The following is a 13,268-nucleotide window of genomic DNA, read 5'->3' as shown; positions in this document are numbered from 1 at the left end:
GACACCTTGCTGATCTTACCAGAGTGGTTTTGGGCAGCAAGGCAAAAGGCATGGGAAAGTGAGAACAAAGACCTTTGGCTAGATTGAATGGTAGGTCCTCAAGGATGGGGGACAGACTGAGACCTAGACCCCTGCAGATTAGGGATCTGGGGTAAGATAGGCCTGCCTAGGACTGTAGGTAAGATAGACATGCATGTAGAACTTTTATTGTTTTAAAAATCCTTTTCATTATGTTATGCTTGGTTCCTGCTGTTAAGATTAAACAATACTCTGTTTTAAGAAGGCTGTTTTGGGTCACTGAATCCACAGGTCACTGGCTCCCAAAGGGAAGAACTGCAAGTGCCTGAACCCAGTCAGACCTGCTTGGTAAACACAGTTGATATACAAGGAACTGTAGCCCAGTTCCCAGTCGAAGGGTGGAAGAATAGTAGAATTCTACCTGGAGGGTGGTGCAGGCACAAGATCCGAGATCTGAGGAGGATGTGCTCAGGTGCAGCCAGCCTGATAACCATAACAGAGGGCACCAGTTGTGATAGTAGTTTTTTTAACATGGACATGGACACTTGTCTACCAGGAACTTGAGTGAGATCACCAACTCCTTTTAGCTGACACACAGTGACAGGGCAACCTTTAGCAACCATCATCTGGGTCAGATTCAAGCCAGTGATTCAAGTCAGAGTCCATATCCTATCATCAGTCTCTTGTTACATCATCCCTATTTCTAAGACTCTTTTGTACATTTATTGTATTTATCTAGATATAATCACATGCAGTACAAATAGTTGCAGTGTGATGAGTCATGCAACACAAAGGGTGCTTACAGGGTGAAGAAGGTGTCTTAAAATAGCCAAATACCTCATTAATTAATAGCATATAATGATTTTTAGGGCTCAGTGCAGTAAGATATTGACTCACTCTCAATGTGAAATAGACAAGATGTCTAGTTAAGAGTAGATTGCAACCTGTATTTCTTTTTAATGGTTTTGAATAATCCAAAATCTAAACATCATTTTCCTAATTAACAACTCTAGAACTAAGGAGTTAGCATAATTGTTTAGTGAAATAGAGCCTTACTGTAAAACACAGCAATTTAAAAAAAAAAAAAGAAACATTTACTCATAAAGGCTTTTAATAATAACTCAAGAGATTTTATTGTTTTTTCTGTTTGTTTTAACTTGGGGAGAATTGTTCAGTTTTAAAAAGGGTATACCCCCATCCAAGTTACAGTTGATAATTACATGCTGTATGTCGTACAAATACAATACCTACTAACTTTAAAGCTTTTAGAAATTATAATGGACACAGATAGATGTTGCAACATTTAAAAATAAAACTAGAACAACAAAAACAGTCTTGAGTCTCATCAGAATTCATCAGCAATCAGAGTTTAATTCCATGGTACTGTACGGTTATCTGTCAACCATTCATGCAATTAAGAGAAAATATCTACCAGCGTTTCCATGGTGCTAAAGCATTCCAGTAGAACAACCAGCCCACACAGGACCTAGAAGCTATAAAATATTAATTCAGTACAAGCATGCGTTCGATTATCTCAACATTTATTACAGACTATAGTAATTCAGTCCTAACAAATTGTTCCGTTAAATAGAATATTGCCAAATACTACAATGCTCTGCAGTGATTCGTTTTAAAAAAAACATTATTTTCAAACAATGTTTTTATTTTGGGATTAGAAATGTAGACCTGATAGAAAAGCTTTCATATTAACAATGTAGACATCATAAATGACAGCAAAGGATAAAGGTTGAGTGACACACTGATTATGTCGCATACAATAGAGGTGTGGTTCAACCTGCTTAGAGGCCACTGAGGAGATTCTACTACGTGATCAAGAAAGGAGTTTGATTTCCCCGTGAGCCTTTAGTCAGTTCAGAAATCGCAGCTATAGTAAAGGTGAGTGTCAAAGCAAGAGAAAGCAGTTTAACAGTTTTCAAAAGAGGTGCCCTATTGTAAGAAGTAAAAAATCTAAAGGGAGAGGGAGCTTGAAATTCTTTCTCTGCCCTAGCATAATTTATCTACTGCAGGGCACTGGGATAACAGTGCATACTATTGGTTTCACTATAACAAATGAAAAGTGGTCCCTTCACTGCAGTAGTAGCAGCTTATCATAGGTTATTAATGTAATGTGTCCACAGTGCTCACATTTTGGAGAAACTGTTCTTCTGCCAGTAAAGACATACGATAAGCATCTGCCAAGATAATAGACTCGCCTATTATTAGGATATGGCTTTTACTTAGTTTTCATTAGCCCTTTCCCTGCCCTCGCTGAGATCTTTGTTTCCGCGTTCTGCAGCCACCATCTTTTTATCCTTCCTCCATCACAGCCTGGGGAAGTGGACACTTCAGTGATCAGTGCTGATGTAATTCTGTGACTTGGATTTTGATACATTTGTACTGCTTTAGCAGCACCTTACTCCATGAGTAGTCCCACTGGTTTCATTGGAGCTATTTGAGAAGTACGATAATACTCTCGGTATGAGTGAGGATATCAGAATCTTAAATAATTCCATTTCTACTTGCCTGGATAGGTTTTTGCTCTTTAGTTCGTGTGTGTATGCGACATTGTCCCAGTGTTCTTTTTCTGAACAGTATATGTGTATGGTCTAGTCATGCTTATTTGATTTTAAATGTTTATTCATACAAGAGTGAAGTTCACCCTTGTGCAAAAAGCCAGTATAAGTCCTATGAAGCATTTAACTCCCATTTAAGTCCTCCAAATGGGGCTTATGTGGTACATAGACCTGGAACTTGCCCTCTGCACAATGCTGAATTTCACCCACTAGCTCATGCAGAACCCTAAAACAGACTAATACTCTGGACCAGGCATGGACTAAATAATTGGGCCCAATCCCACAACCCTTACTCTTGTGAATAATCCTTACTCATCTGATAGTCCTGATAGTAATGATTGCAGGATTGGGTCCTAAATGGAGTTGTGCTGCTATACCAGACTAAAGATTGCTGTTTCCATGGCTATTGTAGGTTTAAAGGCAGCACTATGCAATATTTCAGTACTGATGCAAAAAGCCTGGGAACAGGCTTACTGTGTCCTATGCTATAAATACCTAACATTGGTACTTTGTAGAATATATTGCTTCATGTAGGATGCAGAGAACTCTGGAAGGAACAAAGATAAAATATGTTTGCCCCATGTCTACTCTTCAGAGATGTGTAGATGAAAGGACCATCACAGCTCCTCAGTATTCCTTTCATCGGCTCCTTTATAATGTGATGCTTTCTGTTCAGCCATTGCTAGAAAGGAAAAGAAGAAAAGTTGGAAGCCTGTTGGGAAAATACCATGCAATCAGTTTCTGAGGATATGATTATATATTTAATCATTAATTTAATACACTGTCACTTGTTCACAATTAAAAACATGCGTAATAAAAAGATTACACTCATAACTCTATCTTTAAAACGATTCTCAACCAAAGGTCAGCTTTCAGCAACCAGTTATTATATTTCCTTACGTGACTGGAGTGCTGTGAGCATACATTTTAAATGATGTTAGTCATAGAATAATAGGAAGTAGAGTCATAATGCCAAATTAGGTCATCTAGTTTATTCCCCTGCCAATGAAGCATAAAGGGGGAGGGGGAAACAGGCCTGTGCCCTTTTTTTGCTTCTTTATGATATATAAAGAAAGTCTGAAGGTGGAGTTTTTTGTTGTTTCTTAGCATTAGAAATTCATCTCATATGTAGTCTGGAAAACTCTGATGACTATAGAACTAGTGAGAGGATAGTGTCATAAGGGCTAAAAGTGTGAAATTTGAGTAATTGAGAGGGGAAGGATTTGTAGTCCGATTATTTGACAGTGTTTTGTTTATCTTTGTTAACATTTATTTTACTCCAATGTCCAATTAACATTTCAGAGCAATGAAGCCTTTGTTAAAATCCAACACCCCACTCATTCAGTTAAAGTTTGCGAGCTAACAGTGCACATCCTCTGAGATTTCCAACAAATTTTCCAGAAAAACAAGGAAAGATCAATGTTAATATTCCTGATATTTTAAAGATAAAACAGGAACAAACAAATCCTTTTAAATAAAATATTTCAATCCTTCATTATAGACAATCATGAAGTAAAAACAGGTACAAGCATACTTTTCTAAACATACTTTTTAGGTCATCATTAATATCATCCCATTACTTCCTCCACATTTTCCTGCATATTTGATCATTGGTTCTTAGATCCTTCAGATATTTGTAGACTGTTGTCATGTCCCATTCCACTCTTAGCTGACACTTAGCCAAGTCACTCAGTATATACAGTAGTGACAGCAAAATTTAGTTTGTTCAGTCTTTCCTAATACATCAAGCCCCTCTATCCTTTTACTCATTTTTGTTGTTTTCCTCCAGCCTCCTGCAGTTTATCTACATCCTTCTGGTAATGGGGTGGCTAGAACAGAATGGAATATACAATGGCAACAAGGCAGAGAGTGTGGAGATCTGAAGGCACAAGACAATGATCAGATCTGGACAAGGTGTAATCTTGAGTTTGGGGTTTGCATTTAACAACATCTAAATATTGCATGCTGCTTTTGTGAGCTTTTTGCCTCAGATGGTGGAACTCTCATGCTAATATCTGATTTCAACAGATTTTTGCCATCTCGAATTGTGGAAATGTTGGGAAGTCAGCTGTTCTCATAAGTTTTGTTCATCTCATAAGATTTCTTGTTTGTTCATCCAAAATCTCACCAGAATGGCTGTTTGAGGAAACTACAGCGCCATCTGTTCAGGGTCAGAAGGAAGTCTCCATCTGATTTTAGACCCAGCCCAAGCTATAATGGAGATTCACATGGTATGGGTCGGTAGCTCAGCAGATAGACAAGCAGATTGGAGCCAACATCATAGTGGATTCAGAATCTGAATTGTCTGAAATTTGAAATGGTACTGATTTGAAGTTATTGTTGCAGTTCATACTTAGTACAAGGTCAATCAGTAACCATGCTGCTTGTTAAGTTATCTTTGGTGGCAATAATGACCCAACAGCCGACACTTCATGCTATGGCAAAAGTTGCTGCATATAACAGATAAACATATTTTGGCACAAAATCAAAGAATGTTTTTCCCTATAGATATCCACCTGAATGAACTCATTAGATTGATGGGCACTACCTATCATTAGCCAGGCACTCCAGTGGTGCTACATACAATTATGAAATATTAATCATTACCAGCAGTAGTAACCTAGGAATTGTGTCCCTACTACAGTACCCAGTTTCCCTGACTTAGTGAGAACAGTTCTATTTTTCATCCTAATAAAACCTGATTCACCTGTGACATCTGCATTCTCCATTATATATCTTAAAAACAGTCAAACAAAAACAGGCCTTGCTCCAAGTGCAGCATTCATTGAAATACATACTGGGTTGCTGAATCATAACCCTAAGCTTATTTATATAAAACAAAAATCAGTTGGTTTTTCACCAGAGATGTGAATTGTACCATTTTTTCTCTTGTATTGCTAATGAGATATTTAACCCTTAATGCATTTTAAGCCTTCAGTCACAATATGTTAACATGGCAGTTTATTATGACTGTTTAATATGACATTAGATTTATTTTGTTCTGTACTGTATGAAGATCAGTAATACTTTTCCAGATCTCCATCTTCTGCAATCATCTTCCCTTACTATTATTCCTTTAGTGTATGCTGTTGCTGTACATCTGAACTCACACAGGGAAGGATGGTGTCAAACCCTGAACCCATTCTTCTTGTGGGGATTGCTCATTTGTATGATCTAGGGTAGATCAGACTTATGCTGATAGAGGGAGATAGAAGAGATTTTTTTGCGGTACTGAATTGCTTCTCAGACCTCATAAATATTGTGGATATAGAATACTGAAATCTTCAAGAAATGATACAGAATATTAATACTACTTTAAACTCCAGACTCAGGGAGTTACCTGACAATTAGATATCCCATTGTGTACAGTATTCCAGCTTGGCATTGATTCTTTAAGTTTAGGAGAATTACATTAGAGCCTGAAAAGTGACATGTGGATGTAGGATCTGTTTATTCTATTGCATATCTGCATTATAGCTAGCCTGTTGTGTAGATAGCATGAGAATGAGAGGGATATTTTGATGATGGGATTTTTGTCAGTCTATCAGCTCATTCTTTATTAAATTACACTGTATGATTTTATGAGTTAATAGATTAAATTATTTGTACAATTATATATTTTCATATTATATTTCATATTATATATGCTTAACTTGGTTTCTCGTGATTTTGGTTATATGGGCTGCTAGTGATTGATATTTTCAATATGTGGCAAAAGTGAGGCATTTGATTGTTGTGGCTTGGAACAAATTTGTTCTGAGATTTTTCATGTTTTGTTTTTCTTTTGTTGACTGAAAGCCTATGTAATTTCCTGGCTACCTTGAGTTTCAGCAGAGCAGCTCTGTTGATCTCAGTCCTCTTTCTTTCTGGTCTTCAAATCCTTTGCCTGTGGAGCCTTTTTTGACTAGCCTGATATAAGCTAGTTTTGATACCTCTTTCTCTTGAGAGCAAACCTTGCCTGCTCCTCCTATTTCTTGTAGTGAAACTTGTGCAGTTCTACTATGCAGAGCATGGAGCCTAGCGGTGGGGGGCTGCCTCCCTGGCCATACTCACTGGGCCTATGGCAGAATTAGAGGATCTACCATGAAGCTGATCCACTCATCCCTCCTTTTCCTGTTGGGAGGATGGGGTGGGGATGCTGAGGCCCCTGTCTCACAACAGCTGTAGAGTGGAAGATACAGGTTTTAGACTCATAGAAGCTGGGAAGATAGGGCAGAAAGAAGTTGGGTCCATTAGTAAATATCATAAGTAAGGGACTTTAATTTAAACCCGATAAAAAGTGCACAAATTTGACTTACAGAGTTCCAGTAAAAATAATTGTATAGAACTATCACCCTTTCAGATAATCCACATTTAAGGGAAAAACCACACCTAGCTAAAACCTTTCAGCTGAGATTTAACTTGCCCTAAGTACTAAACTAGACTGAACTCCTGGGTCTGGAGACCTTTATAGAATCCATTGGCTCCACACAACTGTCTCCCTTTGGTTTAAACCCCCTTCCATCTCTCCCTGCAATTTCTTTCCTCCCTTTTTGTCCCCATTTTTTGTGTTCCTCCCCACTTTTCCATCTTATTTGTCTGGCCAGAAGGAAGTAAGGGGCCATCAACAGCATCCACCAAAAAAACCCCCAAAAAACCCAAACCCCAAAACAGAATAAGAAGAAACCAGATAATTGTGGGTCATTTCCTACTCCTGAATGGGGAGCTGCAGTTCTACCTTTGTGCAATACTGCATTCCTTATAACAGGGGATGCTGCTGGACTAAATAGCAGCACACGTCAGCTTCCCAAGTGCTTCCTCGCATGACCTAAAATGGAGCCTACCAGCTGGGAGACACATGCCCTCTCCTAGTTCCAGAGAAAACTGATCCCCAAGGTAAAACTCCCCACGTTTCTATGTTTTCAGATGAGGGCAATAAGAAGAAGAAAGGAAGAAGTTAGCTTCCCCCTCACTGCCCACTCCTGAGACTGCATTTGGGCTCTCCTTCCTTATCTTCCCCATAAGATTTTACATTCAGCTCAGTAAGGGAACTACTTAATGCTACTAATATATGCTTCTGAATTAACTGTTTAACAGCTCCTCTCCTTGGGTTCCATAAGTAGTCCTCCTCCCAGTAATAAACCTAGCCAAAATAATATTGTTATTATGTCTCAAAGTTACTTAGCCCTTCTAAAATTTCAACCACAACACATAACTCCAACCTTCTGTGCCAGTGAATCCAAAGTACCAAATGCGTAGCATGAGAAATAAGGCTTCCTTTTATTTATTCTAAATGTACTTGTGATTAATTTCAAGGGATCTTTGTCTTTGATTATGGGCGAACACAAGGAGAGATTATGGTATGTGCACACCAGCCCCTTCATAGGTTTCTTTCCCTTTCAGTCATGAGTTTTATTCAGGTTTTCTACAACTTGGTGACATGTTCTTTTGGCTGAAATTTGGTAGGTACAGATACAGTAATATTGATTTTGGCTGTAACAAGAGGCTTCTTGGATCTCCCACAGCTGTCAGTGACACAAATACGTGCAGGTATCTGACACAATCGTGTTTCATTTTGCAATTGCCAGCTGCTGTCCAGGAGCAGATGGATCTTTGGGAGTTCTTTTCTGTTACTGAATATAAAGAACTTTCAGCAGTGGTCAGGTGGAGAGAAAAAAATCTGAGCTTCACCTCATGGAGTTTTTCTTGAAATGTTATTCTTGTGAGAGAGAATTGGAGTGGAGTAGAATTTGGAGGTCAAATTCTCCTTAAAGGTGTAGGGAAACCTGGTTTGTGCTGAAAGGAGCAATCCTGTAGATACATCTGCTACTCTATTGCCCTCCCCCATCTATCTTTCAGTCTGTCTGGATATCTTCTGCTCCTGTACCTCTATTTCTCCATCTCCCTGTCCATCCATTCTTCTAGGTATATACATAGTCCTTACCACCATGGTGACTGAGTGCCCTGGCAACATTTTAGTTAAGGGGATGGAAGAAGGACCCCTTGATATTTAAAATTACATATTTCTTATCTAGAGTGTGTATTGCTCATTGTAAGAGCTTACTCAATGGAGATTGTTGTCAGTGACTTTGCCTTCGTATAGTGAAAGAGGTGAGAGTGGATCAAGGTATCCATTCATATTTATTCTTATTATTTTATGATTTTAGTTTTTATAATGACCTCTCCAGATGTCTTTAACATCGATTTGCCTGTGGTTTCTTTTCTTTAACTCGTAAGCTTGATATATCATACTGACTATTCCTGCAGACCAGAGTTGCAGTATGGGGAAATCTCTATACAGTAGGGGCTGACATGGAGTATGGCTGTTTCTGTAGAATAATAAACACTTCTTAACATGGCAGGAGCTTGCTCCTGTTGTTTAGCTGACCTGCCATGGGACTATGGCTGAATGGTGGAGAGTTTTCACTTTGACCTGCATTATTTATTCTGCATGTTTGTCTTTTTTTTTTTTTTTTGAGTGGCAAGGAAATCTTTTCCTTGCTTCTCTTGTTTCCTGCCATGTTGTGGGTAAAGGTGGGTTGGGGTGTCTGTGTGTTCACAACAGACCTGCCAAGTCCCACTCATTTGATGAGCAATTCACTCCTTTGGGGTTAATTTTAAGTAGAGCATTTCACTCTTGCAATGAAGGAATTTGCAACATATCTCAGACGACCTGTCAAGGTTCCTTCCCCACTCTGAACACTAGGGTACAGATGTGGGTACCTGCATGAAAAACCCCCGAAGCTTATTTTTACCAGCTTAGGTTAAAACTTCCCCAAGGTACAAACTATTTTACCTTTTGCCCTTGGACTTTATTGCTGCCACCACCAAGCGTCTAACAAATATATAACAGGGAAAGAGTCCGCTTGGAAAGGTCTTTCCCCCCAAAATCCTCCCAAACCCTACAGCCCCTTTCCTGGGGAAGGCTTGATAAAAATCCTCACCAATTTGCATTGGTGAACACAGACCCAAACCCTTGGATCTTAAGAACAATGAAAAAGCAATCAGGTTCTTAAAAGAAGAATTTTAATTGAAGACAAAGTAAAAGAATCACCTCTGTAAAATCAGGATGGTAAATACCTTACATGGTAATCAGATTCAAAACATAGAGAATCCCTCTAGGCAAAACCTTAAGTTACAAAAAGACACAAAAACAGGAATATACATTCCATTCAGTACAGCTTATTTTCTCAGTTATTTAAAGAAAACAGAATCTAACGCATATCTAGCTAGATTGCTTACTAAGTTCTAAGACTCCATTCCTTTTCTGTTCCTGGCAAAAGCATCACACAGACAGAGAGAACCTTTGTTTCTCCCCCCCGCAGCTTTGAAAGTATCTTATCTCCTCATTGGTCATTTTGGTCAGGTGCCAGCGAAGTTATCCTAGCTTCTTAACCCTTTACAGGTGAAAGGGTTTTTCCTCTGGCCAGGAAGGATTTTAAAGGTGTTTACCCTTCCCTTTATATTTATGACAGGACCATTTAAAATCTCACTCTCAGAAAGGACACCCATTTAAATGGTCACAGCTTGAAAACCATGCCTAGGGATGCCTTTCTGTGTTTGGATTTATTTGGTGGCTTTTTGTATTGTGTTGAGCAGCTGATGTCAATTCAGCAGTCAGACTAAATATCTCTTTCTTCTTGTATTTTTATATGCATTTTGTCTTCACTGTTTCATTGGTGCTCCTGCTCCTTCATAAACATAATATCTGTCTTTGGCTCTTAATAGGCTGTATTAATTCTAAATGTATAGGCCATTTGTGGTTTATTTGGACAGTTAAGAATACTTTATAAGACAGCACAATGTGAATAAAGAGGATTTATTACTCATTTTTGCATGAATGTAAGCCAATCCTTTTCCTCCATATTCGCCATAGGCTGTGCAACTTCAAAAGAAATTCAAATCAAGATAAAAAGGAACATTTCAAGCTTTTTTTTTGTGGTTTCTTACCTCAGCTCTTTTTTTCTCTATTTTAAAATTGTGAGAGAATTTAATGCTCATGAAATTATGGAGCTAATAGTGCTAGTGTGAGCCCGGAATACTTCAGGCACATGTTATACAAGCTGTCCCACATAGCTCTCTGCCAATTAACCTCAATCTTGGCCTGCAACTGCCTTGATGTTCCACTCTTGGGCGTGCGTTAAGCAGACTGCAACCTGTGTGTTGACTTTATGATTTGAAGTAATGGTATGTTGTGCAACCCTGAGAAGGTTGGAGCTCCCAGTAATAGGATTTAGTCAGACTGGGGCTCTTGAACCTGGGACGGTGGTATACAATTTAACCGTAAGCTAAGGGAAAATGTAGTTAATAATTAGGAGTCTGTTTTGTTGAAGTCAGTTCTGTTTATGATGGATTAAATTAAAGAATGTGGTGTTACTGAAAGAATATTTTTGTATTAACGGGCCTTGGTCTATGAGTTAATTGGAATTTATATAAATGGAGAGAGGAAGATTGATTCTTTTGAGTGGATATAGGGGGTTATAGGTAATTTCTTCCCTAAAAGAGCTGAGTTGAACAGATCATCAGATGAGGTCTCTGGTAAAGTTAGGTTACTGTTGGGGTAATATGGACAAAGGGGTTGAAATGATGTCCTGTTCTTCTGGCCAGGACTTTAGGGATTTTTTAAATCTTGTTTTTGGTGTTAATTAGCACATAATTCCTTAAATTAGGTTAGTAGTAGCAATTTATCTTTTGTATTTTGAAATTTCTTCCTTCTAATTAAAATTAAGAGTTATGGAAATAATTCTTACAAAGTTCTTTGATGAACCCCCAGCCCCTCCAAATCAGTGCTCAAGTGTGCCCGTAACCTGCCTACAACTAGCTTGGCACAGCCCCTTCACACATGCCAGCTGAAATCCTGGACCTTCACAGGGGAGAATTTCATCTCCTCTATGAAATTTCTGGAATATGTTGTGTAGTGGGCTCTGAGTATGCATAGGTGCAGAAAGACGTGGACCATATTGGCTCAGTCATTGAAGAAAGGCTTGTGCAATCATAGGACTTTTTATAAGAGTTAAAATCCAGGCAGCCCACTAGTGTCCTGCTGCTTGCCAGGTATTTTCTGGCATGCACAAGCCCAGAATTTGGCTCCATCAATCTGTTATTTTCAAAATAGAGGCAGAGGTTATTGTGGCTCCATTGCAGCAGCAAATTATGTTGCAGTAACTTGAGTTGGTTTCATGTAATTTAGTCTGTGTTCAATGAAAATATACTTCTACTATGGCAATATATGCTTCATATGGTACATACATGCTATAATACGGGACACTTAGAGATAAAGGTGAGCACGAAGCATGATAACTCTTAGCTTTCTCCAAATGTGGAGTTGTTTGGAGATGGGGTTCCAGTTTGGGCCCTTTATAGAGGTAAGCCAGAGCTGTGAAGATAATACATGTATCAGAACTTTCCCAAAGATCAATGTGTGTGTCAGAGGGGATGGGTTTTGAGTTCTGGGTTTTAGCCACCTCTGCTTTATCACACCAGAGTATTGCATGAACTCTGTTAAAATGTTTGATTGATAAGCACCAAGACTATAGTGGGGTGAAAATTAATTGGAAAATGTGATATTTATAAAAAATCCCCATAGCTCCACAGGCAGGGGACCAGGTTTGTATTTTAGCCAGAATATTTACATACTATTAAGGTGCTGAGTTAAACATTTTCTTCTATGAAAGTCTTCCCTGCATATAACCTATCTGTTTTGTAGTTCTGTTGATCTTTCTTTTATTATTCTGCAATATATGATCACAAAAGACAATCTTGCTGATGAGAAAAGCCACTCGGGGCAAAAAAAAAAGTATGCTTATCCTTAAATCCAGACTGCATATTGTGCATGGATGTAGTATTTCAAAAAGCCATTTGCATTACTTTTATGACTTTCTCTCTTTAAAGTCTGTTCAGTGATGGTATATTACTCAGATATGTGTGGGTAGCGAATTACCTAAGATGTCAAACTATGTGTGGTTAATTGACAATAGACCATTTTAGTATATTAAGTATCCATTAAAAAAAACATACTTTTCCTAGATAGACACTGTGCAGTACACTCCTGAAATAACATGACCTGACATAACATGGAGAGCTAGCTTGTAGATAATATAATGGGCCAAATGTGAAGAAAAGGGCTATTTGTTTGGATTATGTATTTACTACCCATTTTGGTTATATCTCATAAAGAATAAATCTAGTGAATTTATGGTCTTCTGTTTGAGAATTAGCAGGTATAGTACTGCTGTTAGCTGACCAGCCATATTATTTTCTGATTTGTTCAGCACTATGCAGTATATCAGTTTTCTAGTTAGTACATCTTCATAGCTGGAAGTTTTCAGGCAGAGCAGAAATAGGTTCCTTTAAACTTCCTGTGAGACATCACTAATTCTAGCAATATATTTTTTCCAGAGGTTATTTTCTCTGAGATGCAATGAAAGGAGATCTATATTGTTGTAGTATTTTTTTAAGAATGAAAGCTAGGTATTTTCTTTGATGAAGAGGTGGGAGTGGGAACAGTTGTAAATACATATATTTTAATTCATGCAAGCCTTTGCCGTTTGGTATGCACCAACTCAAATAAATAAGCATACCCATGAGGCAGAGCAGTGGATTTATGCAATTAGGCTAAAGCTGAGTTCAGGCATCCTGTACTCATCCAAGTGGCCAGGATGGGTGATGGGCAGATGTGCAGGGTCAGGAGTATGGGAA

At 38.4% G+C, this 13,268-nt stretch overlaps 1 long non-coding RNA gene across 1 annotated transcript in view; it reads left to right on the top strand.

The window, feature by feature from the left end:
• LOC119566982 overlaps nt 1-13,268 on the top strand; it is a 95,823-nt gene that overhangs the window by 19,762 nt on the left and 62,793 nt on the right. The window contains exon 5 of the long non-coding RNA XR_006283303.1: nt 4,381-4,505. This is a non-coding gene — a long non-coding RNA (uncharacterized LOC119566982). The remainder of the gene's footprint in view (nt 1-4,380; nt 4,506-13,268) is intronic.

The sequence above is a fragment of the Chelonia mydas genome, chromosome 8 (genome assembly GCF_015237465.2).
Source record: "Chelonia mydas isolate rCheMyd1 chromosome 8, rCheMyd1.pri.v2, whole genome shotgun sequence".
Taxonomy (NCBI): domain Eukaryota; kingdom Metazoa; phylum Chordata; order Testudines; family Cheloniidae; genus Chelonia; species Chelonia mydas.
This window is presented reverse-complemented; position numbering and strand designations above follow the sequence as displayed.